This window comes from Hypanus sabinus, chromosome 6 (assembly GCF_030144855.1).
Source record: "Hypanus sabinus isolate sHypSab1 chromosome 6, sHypSab1.hap1, whole genome shotgun sequence".
Lineage (NCBI taxonomy): Eukaryota > Metazoa > Chordata > Chondrichthyes > Myliobatiformes > Dasyatidae > Hypanus > Hypanus sabinus.
Window position 1 is genome coordinate 117,885,657 of NC_082711.1, and position 24,812 is coordinate 117,910,468.

Consider the following 24,812-nt stretch of genomic DNA (forward strand, 5'->3'; position numbering starts at 1 on the left):
AATGAAAAACTATTCTACTGTGGCTAGTCCCACAACCACCGAGCAAGTCATGAGGAATCCGTGAAGATTGAGAGGGTGAAGCTGAGAAACAACCGTTTCGTTTTCCTCAGTTGTTGCATTACTTGCTGAACGTTTCCCGCACCTGCATTTTCCTTTCACTTTTCCGTATCACAAGACACTCTGTCTTCCCGCTCAGACTGGCTAATTCCGCCGTACCGCTCTAAATTTTCCCTGAGGGCTGCTATGTTGCTTCACCCGGCTGCCGTCTGCACACAGACAGACCCAACCATTCGCTTCCACATGGCGCCGACCGGGGCGGCGCGCGCGTGCCCGTGTACAGCGCGGCCCCAGAACAAAACACGCATGCGCCCGGGTCTTTCAAAAGGGGGCGCGCGTGCCCGTGTACAGCGCGGCCCCAGAACAAAACACGCATGCGCCCGGGTCTTTCAAAAGGGGGCGCGCGTGCCCGTGTACAGCGCGGCCCCAGAACAAAACACGCATGCGCCCGGGTCTTTCAAAAAGGGGGCGCGCGTGCCCGTGCTCACGGGCCTTCCGGGGTCGGGTTTTTCCCCCCAGTAAATGTGCTGATTTTGTTTTTACCTGAATTCGCTTTTAAACACGCAAAATCTTCTACCTTCTTGCATCGGATTTAGAAAAGAAGAAATTCCTCAGTGTCCATTCCTCCAACTCGATTTGATTTTGGATTTTATTTTTTATGCACTCTCCTTGTTTGTGAGTCTGCTTGTTTGCTCCAGTTCTTTATATCGTTGCCTAGATTTTTCATTTGTATCTTTTTCAAAGTTAAATTTTGAGTGAAGGAATGTTTTGATGCAAACTTGTGACAGTGTTTCAAATTTGCACCTTCAGTTAAATGTTTCTGAACTATCAACTATCCTTCCTTCCAACTTTCTCCAGTTCACAACACAAATTAAATCCCGAAGAGATTGCAGATGCTGGAATCTGCAGCAACAAAATAAATGCTGAAGGAACTCCCTGGAGCAGCTTCTGTGGCAACCAGGGGATGATGAATGTTTTGGGTTGACCCTATAGGTCAGGACCTCCACAGAAATTATACCTGTCCCGAGTTCCTTCTTTTTTTTAATGCAAGAAGTAGATAATGCAGATGAGCTTAGAGCATGAAATTATGACATTGCAGCTAATACTGTGACTTGGCAAAGGCATTGCTGAAATCCAGTGGCCAACATTTCTTTGAAAAACTCGTTAAGATTATTTGGATATGAGCTACCATGCACAAATCCACATTGACTATCCCTCATTGGACCTTGTCAATCCAAAGACTTGTATATATCCGGTCCCTTAGAATAACTTCCAAGGAAGCACGACTCCTATCAGGCTCACTGGCCTATAATTTACTGTCTTATTCTTCAAGCTGTCCTCCAGTCCTCCGGCACCTCACGTGTAGCTGAGGAAGTTTTAAATGTCTCTGCTGGGGCGCCTACAGTTTTTACACTTTCCTCCCACAGAGTCTGAGGGAACATTTTGTCAGGCCTTGGGGATTTAATGTGCCTCAAGACTGCAAACGCCTCCCCTCTGTAATCGGTGTAGGGTCTGTGACCCCACTGCTGTTTTGCCTCACTTCTATAGGCTCTGACTGTCTGCTGAGTAAATACAGATGCAAAAAAAGCACTGAAGATTGCCTCCCATTCTCTTTTAGCTCCATGCATAGATGACCAGTTTGATCAATTTTGTCCCTTGCTCTTCGTATATCTTCAGAAGCTCTTGGGATTCTCCTTTTTCTCTGCTAGAGCACCATCATGCCCCCTTTCAACCCTCCTAATTTCTTTCTTAAGTGTCCCCTTGCATTTATTATACCTCATTTGCTGCTTCCTGCTTGCCCTTTCCTGCTGTGCACCTCTTCTTAACCAGGGCCTCAATACCTCTCAAAAACAAAGGCTCCCCTATACCTGTTATCCTTATTCTGACAGGAACATACAAACTGTATACTCTCAAAATTTCATTTTTGAGGGCCTCCCACTTACCAAACGCACCTTTGCCAGAGAACAGTCTGTCCCAATCCAGACCCTTCCTGATCCTCTCCTTCACATGTTCTACCACTCTCTTGTTGCCAGAGTAATCTTCTATGCAGTGGTGTGCTGGGGCAATGGCATCAACACGGTGATGCCAACAGGATCAATAAACTGTTAGAAAAGCTGGTTCTGTTATAGGAGTCAAAATAGACACACTGGAGATTGCAGTAGAACAAAAGGCCCTGTGGAAAATCCTGGCAATTCTGGACAATGTTTCTCACCCTCAGCATGCCACCTTGGCTGAACAGAGGAGCATTTTTCAGTAATAGACTAAAAGCTGCGCTGCTCTAAAGAGCACTATATGAGGTCATTCTTACCCTCGGCCATTAAGCTATATAATGAGTCAACCAATAGCCAGAGAAGGGATGATCCCCTCCTGTTAGACTGTGGTAACTTTCTACTTCTCTTCCAATATTTATACCTGTGCACTTGTAATGCTACTGAGACACTGTAATTGCAAATAAAGTATCTATCAAAATTGTCCTTTTTCCAATTTAGAATCTCTACCCGAGGACCAGTCAAATCCTTCTCCAAAATTATCTTGCAACTGATGGCATTATGATCACTAGATCTGCAAGGTGTCACCTGTCCTGTCCCATTCCCCAACAGGAGACCTATTGTTGCACTCCCTCTAGGACCCCTATGTATTGATTAAGGAAACTTCACTGAATGCATTCCCATCAGTCCATTAACAGTATGGGAGTCCCAGTCAATATGTGGCAAGTTAAAAATCACCTACTATTATAACTTTGTTTCTTGCAACAGTCTGTGATCTCTGCAAATTTGCTCTTCTAAATCCTGTGGACTGTTGGGTATGCATAATTTAATCACATTAACATCATCATCCATTTCTTATTCCTCAATTCTACCCATAAAGCTCAGAAGACAAGGTCTCCCATCAGCCCTGTCTGAACATTGCCGTGACAATTTGCTTTACTGGTAATGGTTCCCATCCCCCTTTAATCCTTTCTACTCTGTCATGTCTGAAACAGTGGAACCCTGGAACATTAAGCTGCCAATCCTGCCAGTCCTGAAACCGAGTCTCACTAATGGCTATAATGTGATAACTCCACATGCTGACCCATAGCCTAAGCTCATCTGCCTTTCCTATTCTACTCATTGCATTAAAATATACATGACTCAAAACATTAGTCCCACCACGCTCAACTGTACAATTCCTGACTTTGTATGTTGACTTGCCAACATCTTTTCTCACAGCCATTCCACTGTCTGCTCTGTCTGGCTGGGTTAACCAGAACTAGAAGACATGGTGTCATATGTGGTTGGCTATTCAAGATGGACCCAAAGAATTCTTTGCCAAAGAAGGCAGTAAAGTTTTAATAGTGGAATATTTTCAAAACTGAAATTCATAGATTTTTGCTTATGAAGGGAAATAAGGTATGTGAGATTACTGCAGAAAGGTGGTGCTGGAATAAAAGATACCTCATGATCTTAAGACCTTGGTCTAATCATGAAGGAATAAATGGCTTAACTTACTTCTTCTATTGTTCAGCACTTACGGATTTGTGATTTTGCAAGAATTTTATGATAACTTCAACTCATTCAGTACACCACTGCTAGAATTTTAACCAAAACCAGAGTGAGGGAGCACATCACTTCAGTCCCAGCTGCACTGGCTTCCTGTATCTTTTAGAATTAACTTTAAAGTTCTCCTACTTTTTAAAGATCCTATCAGTCTGGCACTGGAATACATCGCAGAATCGTTTTTGTTTTATTATCCTGCTCAATCTCTCAGGTTTCCTTCCATCGATCTCTTGTATTTAAACAATTTCCCTCAAAAGAAAAATGGCAGATCAGCTTCTTTGAATTCAATACTTTAACCTATAAATGATGCAGGTGGTGGTGACACTTTTAAACTCCAGCTCAAAACCTATTTACTTAAACTTGCTTTTTACTAACATCTTTTTGTCTTTTATTTTCAATTTTATTTTTATTTAATTTTCATGTTTGCAATTTATCCCATTGTCAACCACTTTGCACTGCATTGCCTGTGTATAAAAGTTCTCTAAATAAATTTATTATGTAATGAAGAGGAAACCCTGAAAACTTGTTTACACCTCTATTCACTCATTTCTGTATTTTTATCAGATGAATTCCTTCCTGATCAGATATGTAGGTAACTGCCCTTCATTTTTTTGTGGTCTAACAGATTCCTATTTCTTCAGGTGATGATAACATCAGAATCGTAGCCAGTAGACTCCAACTGATCGGTGATCAGCTAAACAACAACTATGGCCATAATGTGCATTTCATCCCACACGCTCTTCTTGCCATCAGTGAATTTGTAAGTTTGAAATGTTTAAAGCTGTGTTGGTGCCTCTACAAATTATTTTGTTGCATTTGCCAGACTTTAGTCCAATCAATCTGGTGATAAATCAGTGTAAGAACATCACATCACAGAGATATAGAGCAGGTAGATTCACACTCACAATGTGCAAGAGGAACTCAGCAGGTCAGGCAACCTCAGTGGAAACGAATGGACAGTTGACGTGTGGGGTAAGACCCTTCATCAGGACAGGAAAGGAGGGAGGGGAAGTAATACAAGATAGAAGGTGATAGGAGAAGCCTGGTGGATGGGGGGAGGGGAGATGAAACAAGAAGCAGGGAGGTAACAGGTGAAATGGGTAAAGTGCTAAAGAAGGAGGTGTTACGTACCCCGTAACTGGGTGTCTGACCAGCAAAAACAGAAGTATCAGTTGGAGTCTGGTGGTGCTATATTCAAAAGTGTTTATTAGTAAAATAAGCAAATCAATACCAATAATGCAAATATATAGATAACACACATTAGCAATAATAAACCTAAAAGTGTAGGAACAATAACAAGCAATAATAAACAAGCTCTATCGATGTCTAGGGGTAAATGAATTGTCAAAGAAAAGTATAAAGTTCAGTTCAGTTCATGCGTGGAGGTAGATATTGTTGTTGTGTTGTAATCGTTGGAGAGAGAGAGAGAGCGAGCGAGAAGTAACAGCTACAGCAGTTAAACCTTCCTTTGCGCTCTTGGTCCGTCGTGTCGTTGTGGCCATTCAGTTATGACCCCTCTGTCCTTCAGCTAGACTGTTCTTCTGTGGTGGATTTGTCACACTGGCATGAGTGGACACACACACAAGTCCCCACCGGCCCTGCTATAACACTGTGAGTTTTACTGACCGATCTCCTTGTTCGGTCCCCAATGCCCCACACCTTCCCGTGGGTTCCAACACTCAATCAGTGTCCAATGGTGTGTCTCCTGGTGTGTCTGAAGGGTGTCTCTCCAGACCTGACTTTTATCCCTACTCACTGGGTCTCAGCTATCCATCAATTTTGAATGACTGTGTACATCAAACCAGCCCACTCCAGCTGTCCACTGAGGAATGTTAATGAACAGAATGGTATAGGATAAATAATCCTCGCAGAAGTCATAACAGTAAATCAACAAGTCTCTCTACCCTCTCTTATCAGTAGCAGATGTTCTTGCATGTTTCCTCCTCATCTCTCTCTCTCATGAGAGGCATAGCAACAGTAATGGTTTGTAATTCTCAAAGGGGGGGGGAATGTGGGCAACTCTGCACCCCATTGTCCATCAGATCTGTTCATCCTTCATAATAGAGGAATCTGATAGGAGAGGAGAGTGAACCACGAGAGAAAAGAAAGGAGGAGACTCACCGGGGGAAGTGATAGGCAGCTGAAGAGAAAGGATAGCAGAGAGACAGAGTAGGGAATGGTAGAAGAGGGTAGGGGGAGGGGAAGAAATTACTATGTTAGAGAAACTGATGTGATAGAGAAAACAGGTAGATTGTTGAACTTTTTCAGAGAGTTTGATGACTGAATTTAATTGAGAGAATCTTACAATATCTCGTAGGACTGTTCAATTTGTTTTGCAATGGAGGAAAATGAACCAAAGGGAATAATAGTGGAAAATAAACAATGCAAAATTATTTATTGTCATAGGTATTCTTATGTCTTGCATAATTCATATAAAATGTGCTGCTGTCACCACCAGCACTTACTTTTAATAAATGCAAATGATTTTTCTTTCTCTCCCACTGGTACCACAACTGTTTTTCTCATGATATGCTAAATTGTTGGAATTAAACAGAAAAAGGCAACATTTCTGTCACCTGATAGAGGCAATTTCTGCCACTGAGTCTGATTTCCAGCTTTGACTATAGTATATTTCATTGAGACTGCCTTCAGATTGGTTCCATGTGTTCAGTTCCATCTTCCATTCTTTTCTGGTGTACAACCATTTCTAGACAAATGCATGATTAAGGCATGATTCAGACAAAAGTGGATGATTGGTCAAATTGCAAAGGGGATACGCTTAATTACAAGAGATTAATGGATACTTTTGGAATTTGATCCAGAAGGGAAGATATATATATATATATTTGTTTGGAGATGGAAACGGATGCAGAAATACATAATAAATGGTAGGATATGGAAAATTGGTGTGGAACAGCTGGGCGTTTCTAAGTAAAAGATCATTTAAAAATACTTTTATCTTCCCTGTTCCATAAGCCAACAATTCCCATTGAAATCACGAAAAGAATAAGAGGTGATTTTCTTTATTAGTGCTGGTCAGTCCCAGAATGGTCAGACTCCTTGTGGATTGATGGATAGATTGACATTTGACACCTGTTACATCCTGACTTACAGTACTGTAAATCCAGCCATTAGGAAACAGGAGCAGGAGTAGCTTATTCAAACTGTCATGTTTGCTGCATCATTCAATAAGTTCATAGAAACACAGAAAAGCTACAGCACCATACAGGCTCTTCGGCCCACAATGCTGTGCTGAACATATACCTACCTTCAAAATTACCTAGGGTTACCCATAGCCCTCTATTTTTCTAAGCTCCATGTACCTATCCAGGAGTCTCTTAAAAGACCCTATCATTTCTGCCTCCACCACTGTTGCCGGCAGCCCATTCCATGCACTCATCACTCTCTGTGTAAGAAATGTACCCCTGACATCCCCTCTGTACCTACTTCCAAGCACCTGAAAATGGTGAATGTTAAGTTCCCTTTTAACTTTTCAACTTTCACCCTTAATGCATGACCTCCAGTTGTAGTCTCTCCCAATTTTAATGGACAAAGTATGCTTGCATTTACCCTATCTATATCCCTCATAATTCTGTATACCTTTATCAAATCTCCCCTCATTCTCCTATGCTGCAGGGAATAACTTCTTACCCTTCTGAACCTTTCCCTATAACTTTGGTCCTGAGCTTAGCAACTGAGCTCCCTCAGCCCTCTGGGGTAGCAAATTCCAAAGAGTCACAATTCACTAAGTGAATAAATTCCTTCCTATCTCAATTCTGAAAGGCATTATGAGACTTTAATCCCTAGTTCTAGACAGTGAACCAAGGAGAGCATCAACTATTAAGCCCCCGCCCGAGGTCTGTATGTTTTAAAGAGATTATTCCTTATTCTTACAAACTCATGTGACTTTAGAAAAATGATAGCTGTTTAAACACTCCGCATACAATAAACCCACCAATCCAGGAATCAATCTGGTGAATCTTTAATATACCTTCTTAGACAACCGATCCCAAACAGCCCCACTGGTCTTTGCATCCCAAGCTGAAACTGACCAGTTAATTTTTACGCTCTGCTAACCAGTCCTCAATCTATGCCAAAAAATTACTTCACGTACTGATAAACAGTTTTGATGAAGGATCTCAGATCTGTTAAAAAACTGTACACCTAGGGGAAACACTAAGTTGTGTATCTAATCACAATTCTCAAAACCATCAGCTCAAACTTAAAACATCTGTGCCTAAAACATGCACTCCTTAAACAGAGTGGGGACAAATAAAGAGATTCTTCATTGGCCCTGAGTTCTCCTTTCAGCTGAATCAGCCTGCACTTTCTCCATTCTAGTGTCTAGTTCTTTCCATACTTCAATAACAGTGAGAAACCCTGGCACACGTTGATACTGGGCATTTGTATATGTGACAATGTTTTTGCAGAATTAAAGGACATTGAAGCTTATTTATTTAATAAGCTGGAATATATTTGGTGGAATTGAAATCAATTTTACATACAGGTAGTTCCTGAGTTACGAACGTCCGACTTACGAACAATTCATACTTAGCAACCGAGGAAGGAGAACGCCGACCGCCATTTTAAGTTGGATCGCAACGCTGTCCGCCATTTTAAGTTGTTGCCGCTGACACTGTGTTGAGTGTGTAACTTTGTATTTGGCTTAAATTTTTCTTAGCAAGGTTCACCCTGAACCCACCCCCCCTCCTTTTCTGGTCGGCTGGTGGCTCAGTGAGATGAGCACCAGGCTCAAGAATAGAGGTTTCCGAGTTCGATCCAGTGACAGACCGCTTCTGAGCAGGCTCTCCATCTCTGCGGGTTGATGTCGAGCTGGCAACTCGACTTCATAAAAAAAACACTGCTACCTCCAGTTTAAATTCCCACATGGAATATTGTGGAGAATCAAATACACAAACCTAGCACAGCCCCCACTTGTCCCACTTAACCTGTCTCAGTGCGATGGTCCTTAGGACCCGGCAGAGCTCGGGACCCACGGCCTGCAGTGTTTCTGTTCTGTTGACAGGAAGTGATTGAAAATAAAGTGGATATAATAGTGTTTGGAAAGAGGTAAAACATCATAATTATTGGAAAAGCGTTAGGCTACAGTCAGTCAACGATCGGAACAATTTTAAAGGATAAAGGATAAAGTGAGAATAATGGAGCATGTGAAAGGCCCTCCTCCCAATGAAAGCTACAATTATTACTAAGCAATGCAATGGTTTAATTATTGGAATACATATGTGTCTTAAGTGTTTTATATGCATAGAAAGGTAAAATATATACTATATACTAAGATGAACGTTTGACTAACTGACACTAAATAATAACGGATGTACTTGTTCCAACTTACGTACAAATCTGACTTAAAGACGGACTCAGGAAAGGAACTTGTTCGTAATCCGGGGACTGCCTGTACTAACTCTCCACATATCCTTGTATTGTGACAGATTCAATCAGAAAGTGCCGTATTTATTGGCAACGTGATAAGGACTATGCTTGCTGTGACCAGAATGCCAGCTGGAATACAAACACAGAGATCCGTATCTGTTTGGAGGATGATGATCAGAGTGGTAATTGTGATTCTGGAAGAGCTGCTTTATATGTAGGACAGTTACAACTCCCTGGCATCACTAAATTCTGCAAGATTGCGCCTACAAAATGAAGTGAATACTTTTGGAGTACAGCGTTCCAATTTAACCATTGATTTGTAATTAACATGTAGTTGGTTACTCATGCAATGAAAATCCTGGAGAAATCACATGATGTTTTAGGGCAGTGCACTTAGCAGTGATTGTATAGTTGTTGCAGTTTCCGCACTTTTTGTTGAAGTTGAGTGTGCCTGCATTGATCTTATTATTGCAGTGATCTGAGATGCTGCAGTAAGTGACAGTGGGTTGGCCTTGTTGATGTGGAGTTACAGGAGTTTTCACTGTGTACCTTTCAGTTGAGCCACAGGAGCAGGCTGGATGGTCAGTTTTCTCGATTATTTCCCTGCTGTTGCAGTGGTAAAGATGCTGCAAGCACAGTCTTAACTAAAAACAACAGTGGCAGAGTGCCATCTGAGTCTGTTTCTCAATCCACAGTTATTAATGTGACTTTATACGCTCTATTGTACAGCGATCTGCCTCACTCACAGCCCCAAAGTTGCAGAGCGCCCTTACACTTCAGTTGACCAGTTGTTTAAAAATTGTTGTTTGTAAATGTTCTGCCACATGTCTCGTTGCATTAATTTCCAAAGGGTTTGCATTAAATTTCTGGGCATTGTTTGCTCACTGTAAATGAACACATAGTTTGCTGAGTTCCCCAGACTACATGAGAATGGGACAATAACCAAAGGGAACAAATATATTTCAGAAGATAATTTCAATGAACATTTTGATCAGACAGTATTTTGAGGATTAGAGGATATCAAATATATTTTAGTTTCACCTCACACTAGTGATCCCTGGAAAAGGGAAGCTTACCTCATTCTAAGATAGTTCGGACATGGGAGTTCAGTTTGCTGTCTGTTTTGCTTCCATTTGAAATTGCCATTAACATGAAGCATAAGCAGTTTACTCTGTTTACTATTCTTGAATTAGATTCTAGAAGCTGGGCTATCTTGAAAATATGAAAGAATACTCATTTTGTTACACTGTAGTTTTCTCTTATATTGAGTCAAATATGTTCAAAGTGTTAAATTAAAACACTGAAATCCTGAAACTGGAGCAGGTTCTGGCTCATTATTTCTTGGCACACAGCACAGAGAAGGAACTGAAGTTGACATTTATTGTCAATAGTAATTAAGATTATATCAAAACAGTAATGAATATTTATGATTATGAGATGAGCAAAGAACATGCAGTTCACACTACCTTAGTACCCAGGTTAACAAAAAGACACCAATATCAGTCCCCAGTTAAGAAAGTGTTCTTCCAGTTGGGAATGTTGTGAAACCTTGACTGCAAGCCTTAGAAAATGAAGTACAAGATTATAGTAAATGAAAAAGTCATATCAAAGAATAATATCAGGAGATATCTTATTTTCCTCAGCAGATAGGTGGCAGATGAGTTGGTGGGTAATGGTTTTACCAACAAGGACCCGCACCATTTCTTCTTGCTACTGCCATCAGGAAGGAGGTGCAGGAGTCTCGTCCCACACCACCAGGGTCGGGAACAATTATTACCCCTCAACCATCAGGCTCCTGAACCAGAGGGGTAACTTCAATCATCCCAACGCTGAACTGATTCCACATCATATGGACTCGCCTTCAAGGGCTCTACAACTTAAGTTCTTGATATTTATTTATTATTGTTATCACTATTTTCTCTTTCTTTTTGTATTTGCACAGTTTGGTGTCTCTTACACATAGGTTGTTTGGCTCTGTCCTGTGTGTGCTGTTCATCATTGATTCCATTCTATTTAGGGTGAATGCCTGCAAGAAAATTAATCTAAGTGTTGTCTATGGTGATAATAAATTTACTTTGAACTGTGATTTATGGCCAGATTTATGCCTTGGCCTAGTGAGTCCCAGTAGCGATTTGTAATATTGTGGCAAGCGATAAGCCACACTGATGAAGAACATACGGACAGAGCTGAGGAACGTTAACAAAGAGACCACTTCATAGAGTGTTAACTTCCCATGGGTAGAGAAATTAAACAACCTAGGAACTGAAAATGGAACTTAATCATTGCTTAAACACGATATTACATTCAATGTGAAAATGAGTAGCAAGTAAAAATCTCACTTACTTGACAAGATGGTGCCGAGCTCCTTCGAGCTCATGGTTTAGACCTAGTTGTTTTTAAGTTCATAGGGATGACTTTGGTGACAGAGGGGAGTTAGAGATCAGGTTGGGTTTTAGGAACAGGAATGTGGAGGAGTTAAGAAGTCGGGCCTGAGTCTAGACCTCAACTCATTCGAAAACCAGCAATGTGGATGGGTGACAACATTCATTGATGTCAGGCTGCAGCCTCCCAAGATCAGATGTCCCTGTGAGCGGGGGGCACAGGGCCCAGTGAACCAGTGAGCCTGGAGTTCATGCTCCCATCATTGGCTAGTCTGGAAGTCGATATGGAAGATCAGAGCCCAAATAGCATTCAGAGATCTGGAACTCAAAGCCCGATGCCCAAGTCTGAAACTGGAGATTGGAAGGGAGGGAGGGAGGGGGTGTGTTTTGTTTGTGTGTGTGTGTGTCGCTTTTACTGTTGCTGTTTTGTTGCCCATTGTGTAATGTGTTAATCCACTGAGCATTGAGGGCAAGTAAAGTTGGTGCCAGAATGTGTGGACTGCACCCAGCTCATCTTAGTTGGTTGTTAATGCAAACGGCACACTTCACGATATGTTTAGATGTACGTGTGATCAATAAATGCATCTGAATCATACTTCACAGGACTGTTTTGACCTGCATTACTGACTTTGATCTAGTATTTCTTGGACTGTTGCCAGTGTCCAGTTATTAGGCAATAAAACAATCAGTTCTATTGATGATGGCCGAGATTATGTTTTGCACCGCCTTTTCAAAATTATCTATCACAATGCTGAGACCTACGCTAAGCTCAATCTAACCCTCCCCTCCGACATAGCCCTCAATTTTTCTATCATCCATGTGTCTAACAGTTTCTTAAACACCCCTAATGTATGTGCTTCTACCACCACTCCTGACAGTGTGTTCACACTCCCACCAATTTCAGTATTAGAAATGCTTACCTCTGACATCCCCCCTACACTTCCCTACAATCAGAACCTCCAGCAAGTACCTGTAAATGGGCTGGAATTATGATAGTGTGGAAAGCTGTGGATCAAGTGCTAGTAATTGGGATGGGTATAGAATTGATTGGCATGAGCAGGGTGTGCTGAAGAACATGCTTCTCTTGTACAATGCCATGACTTCATCCTCAGAAACTGAGTGGGAATATTAGACACAGTGCGGTAAACAGAAATATGCTGGAAGGCATGATCCCAATGGGAGGCTGAAAGAGGAGGCAGATGTGTCTGTTGGCAGCAGCATTTTGGTGGTGTCTGAAACTGCAGAGGATGTGCCATTGTGTTAGGAGACTGGTGTGTGGAATGCCAGGACAAGGGGAATCCCAACCTTGTTCTGGGTAGACAGAGAAAGGCTGAGATCAGCAGAGTGTGAAAAAGAACAGATATAATAAAGAGTCTTGTCAATTGTGGTAGAGTGGAAGTCAGATTTGAGGGAAAAGGAAGACAGATTGAAAGCACTGATATGCAGTAATGCATCATTGTATCAGGTGTGATAAAAGTGGAGAAACTAGGAGAGCATTTCCTTGCAGGAAGCTGGCTTGAAGTGTAGTCAAGAGATCTGAAGGTGAGTTTTGCATGACTGACTTTGATGGGATAATAATTCATTAGCAGGGGAAAATTGACTTCCACTTCTTTATCTTTTTTTTACTGCTGCAGACCAAGGACAGATTGTAATTTCCCAGTACATGGAGGAAACCACATAGTCACGGGGATAAAGTACAAACTGCTTACAGACAGAGACTAGAATCAGCCCCAATCACAGTTGCTGTAAGAGCATAACACTACTCACTATGCTACCATACAGCCACCCCCTCCCCAACTTGTGGAACAAATGTCTGGAGTTTTGAATGGACCTTTGCTTCTGTGACTTGAGGATTCCCCCTGCTTTAAAAAACAATCTATAGAACCAATGCCTAAGAAGAGTGCAGTGACCTGCTTCAGTGACTGCCACTTACATCAACTGTAATGAACTGTTTCAAGAGGTTGGTTATGGTATGAATCAACTCCTCTCTCAAAGATGACCAGAATCCCCTCCAATTTGCCTTCTGCCACAACAGGTCAACAGCAGATGTGACTTTTATGACTCTTCACTCTGCTTGGGCCGTCTGGAAACCATAGAACCATAGAACATTACAGCACAGAAACAGGGCTTTTTCCCCTTCTTGGCTGTGCTGAACCATTTCTCTGCCAGGTCCCACTGACCTGCACCTGGCCCATATCCCTCCATAAACCTCTTATCCACGTACCCCTTATCCATGTACCCGTCCAAGCTTTTCTTAAATGGTAAAAGTGAGCCCGCATTTACCACTTCATCTGGCAGCTCATTCCACACTCCCACCACTCTCTGTGTGAAGAAGCCCCCCATAATGTTCCCTTTAAACGTTTACCCCTTCACCCTTAACCCATGTCCTCTGTTTTTTACCCTCCCCTAGCCTCAGTGGAAAAAGCCTGCTTGCATTCACTCTATCTGTACCCATCATAATTTTATATACCTCTATCAAGTCTCTCCTCATTCTCCTATGCTCCAGGGATTAAAGTCCTAACCTATTCAACCTTTCTCTGTAACTCAGTTTCTCAAGTCCCGGCAACATCCTTGTAAACCTTCTCTGCACTCTTTCAACATTATTAATATCATTCCTGCAATTCGGTGACCAAAACTGCACACAATACTCCAAATTCGGACTCACCAATGCCTTATACAACCTCACCATAACATACCAACTCTTATACTCAAAACCTTTATTTATAAAGGCCAATGTACCAAATGCTCTCTTTACTACCCTATCTACCTGTGACAGCACTTTTCAGAATCAAAATCAGAATCAGAATCAGAATCAGACTTTAATCGCCAAGTACCTGTGCACATACAAGGAATTTACTTCCGGCAGATGTTGTCTCTCTGCTCATAACAATAATAATGATAAATATAAATGAAAATATAGATTATACATACAAGTAGTGCAATCCAAGTAATAGTTAGCTGACAGTTAACCGGCAGTTAACTGTTCAGCAAAGTGCCCGCAGTAGGGAAAACACTTCTCCAGTGCCTATAAGTCTTAGTCTGGAGGGATCTGAAGTGCCTACCAGACGGAAGCAGTTCAAACAGTCCATGCGCAGGATGGAAGGAGTACTTTATGATGTTCCCACCCTCTTCTTCAACCTGGAAGAGTACAGGTTTTAGGGAATTATGTATCTGCATTCCTGGATCCCTCTGTTCTACTGCACTCCTCAGTGCCCTACCATTTACCTTGTATGTTCTACCTTGGTTTTTCCTTCCAAAGTGCAATACCTCACATTTGTCTGTATTAAGCTCCATCTGCCATTTTTCAGCCCATTTTTCCAGCTGGTCCAGATCCCTCTGCAATCTTTGAAAACCTTCCTCACTGTCCACTACACCTCCAATCCTTGTATCATCAGCAAATTTGCTGATCCAATTTACCACATTATCATCCAGATCATTGATATAGATGACAAATTACAATGGACCCAACACTGATCCCTGTGGCACACCACTAGTCACAGGCCTCCACTCAGAGAAGCAATCCTCCATTACCATTCTCTGACTTCTCCCATTGATCCAATGTCTAATCCAATTTACTACCTCACCATGTACACCTAGCAACTGAATCTTCCTAACTAACCTCCCATGCAGGACCTTGTCAAAGGCCTTACTGAAGTCCATGTAGACAACATCCATTGCCTTCCCTTCATCCACTTTCCTTGTAACCTCCTCAAAAAACTCTAATAGATTTGTTAAACATAACCTACCATGCACAAAGCCGTGTTGACGCTCCCTAATACGTCCCTGTCTATCTAAATACTTGTAGATCCTACCTCTTAGTATTGCTTCCAGTAATTTACCTACCACCAATGTCAAACTTACCAGCTTATAATTTCCCGGATTACTTTTAGATCCTTTTTTAAACAACAGAACAACATGAGCTATCCTCCAATCCTCCGGCATCTCACCTGGAGATACCATCATTTTAAATATATCTGCCAGGGCCCCTGCAATTTCAACACTAGTCTCCTTTAAGGTCTGAGGGAATACCCTGTCAGGTCCTGGGGATTTATCTACTCTGATTTGCCTCAAGATAACAAGCACCTCCTCTTCTTCAATCTGTATAGGTTCCATGACCTCACTACTTGTTTGCCTTATTTCCATTTCCATGCCAGTTTCCTTAGTAAATACAGACACAAAAAAGCCCATTTAAGATCTCCCCCATTTCTTTTGGTTCTATACACAGCCGACCACTCTGATCTTCAAGAGGACCAATTTTATCCCTTACTATCCTTTTGCTCTTAATATACCTGTAGAAGCTCTTTGGATTATCTTTCACCTTGACTGCCAAAGCAACCTCATGTCTTCTTTTAGCCCTCCTGATTTCTTTCTTAAGTATTTTTTGCACTTTTTGTACTCCTCAAGTACCTTATCTGTTCCCTGTTTACTATACATGTCATACATCTCTCTCTTCTTCTTTATCAGATTTCTAATATCTCCAGAGAACCAAGGTTCCTTATTTTTATTCACTTTGCCTTTAATCCTGACAGGAACATACAAACTCTGCAATCTCAAAATTTATGCTTTGAAGGCCTCCCACTTATCAATCACGTCCTTACCAGAGAACAACCTGTCCCAATCTACGTTTTTTAGATCCTTTCTCATTTCTTCAGATTTGGCCTTTTTCCATTTTAGAACCTCAACCCGAGGTCCAGATCTATCTTTATCCATGATCAAGTTGAAACTAATGACATTATGATCACTGGAACCAAAGTGTTCCCCTACACATACTTCCATCACCTGTCCTAAATTGTTTCCTAATAGGAGATCTAATATTGCATCCTTTCTAGTTGATAACTCTATATATTGATTTATAAAACTTTCCTGGACACATTTTACAAAATCTAACCCTTCTGGACCTTTAACAGTATGGGAGTCCCAATAAATACGTGGAACATTAAAAACCCCTACTATCACAACTTTACGTTTCCTGCAGTTGTCTGCTATCTCTCTGCAGATTTGCTCTTCCAATTCTCACTGACTATTGGGTGGTCTATAATACAACCCCATTAATGTGGTCATACCTTTCCTGTTTCTCAGCTCCACCCATATGGTCTCGGTAGACAAGCCCTCTAATCTGTCCTGCCTGAGCACTGCTGTAACATTTTCCCTGACTAGTAATGCCACCCCCCCCCCCAACCCTTCATCCCTCTGCCTCTATCACGTCTGAAACATCAGAACCCTGGAACTGCCAGTCCTGCCCCTCCTGTAGCCAAGTTTCACTAATGGCTACAACGTCATAATTCCACATGTCAATTCACGACCTCGGCTCATCAGCCTTCCCCACAATACTGCTCAAATTGAAATAGACCTCCCTCAGAAGATTATTAACACCACACACAACCCTTCTATTTGTGACTTTGCATGAAACTTTAACATCATTTATTTTCACCCCTGCTCCACTATCTACTCTGGCACTCTGGTTCCCAGCCCCCTGCAAATCTAGTTTAAACCTCCCCCAATAGCACTAACAAACCTCCCTGCAAGGATATTGGTCCCCCTGTAGTTCAGGTGTAACCCGTCTCTCTTGTACAGGTCCCACCTGCCCCAGAAAAGGTCCCAATGATCCTCAAGTCTGAAACTCTGCCCCCTACACCAGTTCCTCAGCCACGTGTTCATCCTCCAGAGCATCCTACTCTTACCCCCACGGGCACGTTGCACAGGTAGCAATCCTGAGATTACCACCCTCCAGGTCCTGCTTTTAACTTCCTACCAAGCTCTCTATACGCACTCTTCAGGACCTCCTCCCTACGTCATTGGTACCGATGTGTACTATGAGATCTGGCTGCTCACCCTCCCATTTCAGAATGCTGTGCATGCGATCAGAGACATTCCTGACCCTGGCACCCGGGAGGTAACAAACCATCCAGGAGTCTCTATTGTGACCACAGAACCTCCTGTCTGTATCTCTAACTATCGAGTCCCCTATCACTACCGCTCTCCTCTTCTTCCCCCCTCCCTTCTGCACTGCAGAACCAGACTCAGTGCCAGAGATCCAGCTTCCGCAGCTTGTCCCAGGTAGGTCATCCCCCCCAACAGTATCCAAATTGGTATACTTGTTGAGGGGAATGGCCACAGGGGAGCCCTGCTCTGCCTGCCCTTTCCCCTTCCCTCACCTGACAGTAACTCTCCGAGATACCTTTACTTCTTCACTCTCCACTCTCTCACCTGTGCGCTGCTCCTTTGGCGTAACTGCTTCCCTGTAGCTACTATCTATAAACTCCTCAGTCTCCCAAATGATCCGGAGGTCATCCAGCTCCTGCTCCAGTTCCCTAACGTGGTTTGTTAGGAGCTACAGCTGAATGCACTTCCTGCAGGTATCGTCGTCAGGGAGACCGGAGGTCTCCCTGACTTCCCACATCCTGTAAGAGGAGCACTCCACCATCCTGCCTGGCGTTCTCTCTACTCTAAAGAAACAAAACAAAACTTACCGGAAACGATCCTCACCTCTGCCTGTTCACACCGAAGCCAGTTGTGCCAAAGCCGTCCCACTCTGACTCAGTCCACTCTGATAATGGCTGTTATGACGATGGCCGCTGTATATAGTGGTCTTTTTTTCAAACCTTTGGCGCACTATGTCACACATCTGTGTAGTTTAGCCTCTTTTCCCCGATCAGTCAAAAAAAATGGCTTCTCTCTGAGATGCCTTTACTTCTTCACTCTCCGCCTCTTGCTTTGATTTAAAACATGAACCACTATATCAGTCTGCTGTACATTGACTACAGCTCAGAGCTTAACACCATCATCCTATCCAAACTCGTTATCAGGCTTTAAGAGCTGGGCCTCGAGACCTGCAAATGGACACCAGACTTCCTCACTGATAGACCTCAATCAGTGAGGACTGGCAGCCACATGTCAGTGGTCGTCAACATAGCTGCCCCTCAAGTCAGCTTGCCTAATGCCCCGTTCTACTCTCCATAAAACTGAATGGCCAGACACAGTTCTAATGATACCTTCAAATCCACTGACGACACTGCTGTGTTGGTTGAATCGCAGGTGGGGTCAAGCAGCTTACCGGAGTGAGATAGGTCACCTGGCTGAGTGGTGCCGCCACAACAAACTCACACTCAACACCAGCGAGAGCAGAGCTGACTGATGATTTCAGGAAGAGGAAAGAGTGCAAACACGGGCCAGTCTACATTGGGGATCGGCGGTGGAGACAGTCAGCAACTTTAAATTCCTGGGTGTATTGATGACCGATCCTGAGTCCAGCACGTAGAAGCAATGGTACGAAGAGTATGCCAAGCATCTTTACTCTGTTAGGAGATTAAGAAGGCTCCTTTTGATAGGAAACACTCTAAAACCTACAAATGTACTGTTGAAGTATCCTGACTGGACACATCATGCTCTGGTACAGAATTTTAAACGCATTGGAAAGTAAGAAGCGCAGAGAGTTGTAGACGCAGCCCAGTACATCGCAGGTGCATCCCTCCCCACTATCAGTAGTATCAACAGAAGGTGTTGCCTCAACAAGGCAGCAACCATCATCAAAGATTCCCATCCTCCTGGCTACGACATCTTCTCACACCCACCATCAGGTAGTAGGTACAGAAGCCCTCACACCACCCAGGTTCAGGAACAGCTACTTCCCTTCAACTGTTCAGTTCTTAAACCAACTGGAAAAACCTTAATCACTACAGTTTAGCAACAGAATGACCACTTGGCACTAATTGTGTTTCCTTGGAAGATTTCTCTTTATGTTTAATTTATGTTTTTTTTCTTGTGAGATGCTGCTTATCTGATGTCAGAATCAGTCAGGTTTATTATCACGGACATGTGATGCGAAATTTGTTAACTTTGCAGCAGCAGTTCAATGCAATACATAATATAGCAGAGAGAGAAAAACAATAAAATAAAATATAATAATAATAATAATAAATAAACAAGTAATTCAAATATGTTTGTTGAATGGATTTTTAAAAAACTTGAAAAAACAGAAATATTCTATTGTTGTGGTAAAAATGGTTTAAACTTGTGTATGTTGGGATAATTGGCCATTCTGGAACAGCTGGGCTTAAGACTGCTGATGTGCATGTGGAGAGTAACCTTGGAGGATAAGCACAGTACCAGGAACTCCAATTAATAAGATACTAGGCCCCTGGAACCAGGAGGGAGGATGCATCTGGGGGTAAATTATGAGCCTTGATTACAGGAAACAAAGAGGACCGTTAGACTCACACTGAGAGATAATTGACATGTCTTTTAAACAATTGATTCTTGTACTGACTGTGGGATGCCACACAAAACTTTGCAAAATTGTTTCTCTTATTGCATAAATATGCATAACCTAAAAATCGGAGTTTTGGTGGTAGTGGGGACTCCTGCAGACTCTCCATGCTATCATGTTAATAAACTCTTAAAATGAAACTTGAAGTCACTCTGGTGTTCTTAATTAGTGTTTCCACGACAACTGTATATTAAAGAAAAGGGAGGTAGTGTCCAAAGCTTCAATTTCCATTTTGGAATCACATGACAGAGGGGAAGAAGCTGTTATTGAATCGCTGTGTGTGTGCCTTCAGGCTTCTGTACCTCCTACCTGATGGTAACAGTGAGAAAAGGGCATGTCCTGGGTGCTGGAGGTCCTTAATAATGGATGCTGCCTTTCTGAGAGACCAATCCCTGAAGCTATCCTGCGTACTTTGTCGGCCAGTGGCCAGGATGGAGCTGACTAGATTTACAAACTTCTGCAGCTTCTTTCGGTCCTGTGCAGTAGCCCCTCCATACCAGACAGTGATGCAGCCTGTCAGAATGCTCTTCATGGTACATCTATAGAAGTTTTTAAATGTATTTGTTGACATGCCAAATCTCTTCAAACTCCTAATGTAGTTTACTGCTCTTTTGCCTTCTTTTATAACTACGTCATTATGTCGGGAACAGGTTAGATCCTCAGAGATCTTGACACTCAGGAACTTGAAGCTGCTCACTCTCTCCACTTCTGATCCCTCTATGAGGATTGGTATGTGTTCCTTTCTCTTTCCCTTCCTGAAGTCCCCAATCAGCTCTTTCATCTTACTGATGTTGAGTGCCAGTTTGTTGCTGCGACACCATTCCATTAGTTGGCATATCTCACTCCTATATGCCCTCTTGTCACCACCTGAGATTCTACCAGCAATGGTTGTATCATCAGCAAATTTATAGATGGTATTTGAGCTATGCCTAGCCACACAGTCATGTGTATATAAAGAGTAGAGCAGTGGGCTAAGCACACACCCCTGAGGTGCACCAGTATTGATCGTGAGCGAGGAGATATGTTATCACCAATCCACACAGACTGTGGTCCTCCAGTTAAGAAATTGAAGATCCAATTGCAGAGGGAGATACAGAAGCCCAGGTTCTGCAACTTATCAATCGGAATTGTGGTAATGATGGTATTAAATGCTGAGCTGTGGTCGATGAACAGCATCCTGATGTAGCTGTTTGTGTTGTCCAGGTGATCTAAAGCCGTGTGAAGAGCCATGGAGATTGCATCTGCCATTGATTTATTGCAGCGATAGGCAAATTACAATGGGTCCAACCTCTCAAAGCATTTCATCATTGTCAACGTGTGTGCCACCAAGCGATAGTCATTAAGGCAGCCCACATTATTCTTCTTAGGCACTGGTATATTTCTTGCCTTTTTGAGGCAAGTGGGAAACAACTGCACCATACTCATCCAGGTTTGAAGATGAATCCCTGAGTACAGTCCAGTTCACCGATTCAAAACAACTCTGTAGGCACTCCTGTGCTTCCCTTGTCCAAACCTTCTTGGTCCACACTATCGGTGCTGCAGTCTCAGTCCCTGTCCTCATACTCAGGGAGTAGAAGTACAACCAGAAGTACAATCAGACTTACAGAAGTGAGAGCGTGGAATAGCACGGTAGGCAGTCTTGATGGTGGTATAGCAATGGTCTAATGTGTTGTTTCCTCTGGTATTGCAAGTGATCTGCTGATGGTAATTGCTTAGTGATTTTTTCAGACTGGCTTTGTTAAAATCTCCCAAAATGATGTTGAAGGTGTTAGGGTGCGCTGTTGTGTGTTTATCATTGTCCTGTGCATATGCGTACTTGTGCATATGACAATAAACTCAATTTTGACTTGATTTCTCTAAGTATCCTTAAATAGAAGAGAGGCTGAGCAGATATCTAAACTAAACGTACCACCTCAAATCAAAGGAACTTTTGAAGGTTGTATTCAGTGGCAATAACTTTCTTCAAAGCATTAGTTAGGGTGTAATCAGTAAGTAAAAGGATTTAAGACGGCAGTCAGAATGTTGTGTCAGCCCCCTGATGCAATATCAGGATTTAGATATTACGTTAGACACAGATGTAGCAAAGTCATTGAAGTTTCAATGAGGGACTTTAACTTTCACTGGATTGGGATAACTATAACCAGACCAGCTCAGGAGTGAAAAGTGTTTAATTTCATGTTCAGTTTTCTTCATGATAATGTGAGCAGTACCAGCAGACGTTAGATTCAGTATCAGCCAATGTGTCAGATTTACTTAATAGATCTACGTTATATGAATGCAGCACCAAGGGTTTAATTTGGTCAAACTCAGTGTAGTGATCGGAAGGGAAATGCAAAAATAACTCTTACATTGAGGTAAGATTAACACCTATCCAATGTGGCAAGGTAAGTTGTTATTCTGTTAAAAGTTAAAGTAGATTAGTGGAAATTAATTTAATGAGATATAGTATGCTGTAGGAATTCAGCAGGGGCAGCATCGATGGAAATGAATAAACAGTCAATGTTTCGAGTCAAGATCCTACATCAGGACTCAGCATTTTGTGAGTGTTATCTGGATTTCTCTTGTGTTTTTTCCCATTTATCTGTCCAGGAGTCTCTTGAAAGACCCTATCTGCCTCCACCACTGTCAAGGCCCATTCCATGCTCTCACTACTCTCTGCGTAAAAAACTTACCCCTGACATCTCCTCTGTACCTACTTCCAAGCACCTTAAAACTGTGCCCTCTCATGCTAGCCATTTTAGCCCAGGGAAAAAGCCTCTGACTATCCACACGATACATGCCACACATCATCTTGTACATCTCTATCAGGTCCCCTCTCATCCTCTGTTGCTCCAAGGAGAAAAGGCCAAGTTCCCTCAACCTTTTCTCATAAGGCATGCTCTCCAATCCAGGCAACATCCTTGTAAATCTCCTCTGCACCCTTTCTATGGTCTCCACATTCTTCCTGTAGTGAGGCAACCAGAAATGAGCACAGTACTCCAAGTGGGGTCTGACCAGGGTCCTGTAACATTACCTCTTGGCTCGTAAACTCAATGCCACAATTGATGAAGGGTAATGCACTGCATTCCTTTTTAACCACAGAGTCAACCTGCGCAGTAGATTTGAGTGTCCTGTGGACGGACCCCAAGATCCCTCTGATCCTCCACATTGCCAAGAGTCTTACCATTAATGCTATATTCTGCCATCATATTTGACCTACCAAAATAAACCACTTCACACTTAACTGGATTGAACTCCATCTGCCACTTCTCAGCAGAGTTTTGCATCCTACCGATACCCCGCTGTAACCTCTGACAGCCCGCCACGCTATACACAACATCCTCAACATTAGTGTCATCAGCAAATTTACTAACCCATCCCTCCACTTCCACATCCAGGCCATTAATAAAAATCACAAAGGGCAGGGGTCCCAGAAGAGATCCCTGAGACACACCACTGGTCACCAAACTCCATGCAGAATATGATTCGTCTACAATCACTCTTTGCCTTCTGTGGGCAAGCCAGGTCTGGATCCACAAAGCAAGGTCCCCTTGGATCCCATGCCTCCTTACTTTCTCAATGAGCCTTGCATGGGGTACCTTATCAAATGCCTTGCTGAAATCCATATACACTACATCTACTGCTCTACCTATTTTTACAATTATATGTAAAAACGTGATGTAAAAATGCAACATGATCCTGAAAATAATGACATTGCAAAAGGAAATAGGGAAGTGGTAGGTGTATGAAGTAATTACTCTGCCGAGTATTTATAACAGAGGAAAAGGATAGCGTGCCCAGCATCCTAATGAGGCAAACTGGGGTCTCACCAGAAATAACATGAGAAAATTAACAATAGTCAAGAAAATTTGTTACATTCTCATAATCTCTCTATAAAGAAAAGTTTCTAGAAAACCACAGACCATCAGTTCAACCTCAATGGGAGGAACAAAATTCACGGAATGCATTAATTACCAATTGAAATGTGGGATAATAAATTAAATTATGAATGGACATGTTAACAAGACATCATTTTTAATTTATTTGTGACTTTTGATCATGTGCTGGTGAACATTATGTAAAGCAATGGATTTCTTTCATGGATATACATACACTCTGTGGTATTTCATTACAGTAGGTCGACGTGCCTTTTATGTCACTGCCATTTAAGGCAGTAAAGAACGACCTTCATTTCTGTCAAAATATAGAAGGGTTCTTGAAAGTTGTTTCCATAACAATTTTATTGACGAATCAGGCTTGTTAGCCCTGAGCTGAACCCCTGAACCTACAGTACTGATTGACCACTCTTAGTCTGGCCTCTACCCTTTGACCTGTTTGGCATGTGTGACCCTATCCAGAGACTAAGCACAAGGCCATGGCACCAGCTAACATAGCTCATTGAGGCACGCAAGACTCCAAACCCTACAACAAGGTTGTGGTCCTCTTGGAGGGCACACCTATACACCTGCTGGTTAGTGCAAATATCTAGTCAGCCAATCTCATGGCAGCAAGTCAATGCATTAAATGGGGCAGCACAGCAGCACAGTGGTTAGTGCGATGCTCTTACATCTCGGGGCATTGGCGTTCCAGGCCAGGACACACCCGTCTCCAAATATATATAGGTATAAAAAAGACAAATTACTGTTTAATTGAGTAACAAATTAAGTATTTAAATGAAATATAGAACAAATTAGACCACTATCAGTACAATAAGACTGTGCATTGGTTCCTAATAGTTGGTTTGTTGGGTTGTCCATTATATCCAATGATGACAGGAAACCTGTACAGGAGAGTTTTTGAGGTGTTAATGCCATTGCACTGGGGCAATTCCACTCTCTCGCCCTCAGAAGTTTAGGTCCAGTGGTACGAGTAGATGTCACAACTGGGGTTGTCCTTGGTTGCAGTGGATGACCATGATGACTCCTGTGCTGAGACATTCCCTTCATTCTCCACAGAAGGCTGTAGAACCTCCCTCCTGGACATAAAACCATAGAACCATAGAACACTACGGCACAGTACAGGCCCTTTAGCCCTCCATGTTGTACCGACCCATATAATCCTTAAATAATGTACTAAACCCACACAACCCCATAACCCTCTATTTTTCTTTCATCCGTGCCTATCCAAAGAGGCTCTTAAATACCCCTAATGTTTTAGCCTCCACAACCATCCCTGGCAAGTCATTCCCGGCACTCACTCTGT

General features: G+C 42.4%; 1 long non-coding RNA gene across 1 annotated transcript; it reads left to right on the plus strand.

The window, feature by feature from the left end:
- The first annotated feature begins 512 nt into the window (after positions 1-512).
- On the plus strand, positions 513-10,609 carry LOC132395067 (uncharacterized). Its single transcript, XR_009512511.1, has 3 exons — positions 513-732; positions 4,235-4,353; positions 9,044-10,609. It is a non-coding gene; the product is annotated as an uncharacterized LOC132395067 (long non-coding RNA).
- The last annotated feature ends 14,203 nt before the right edge of the window (positions 10,610-24,812 follow it).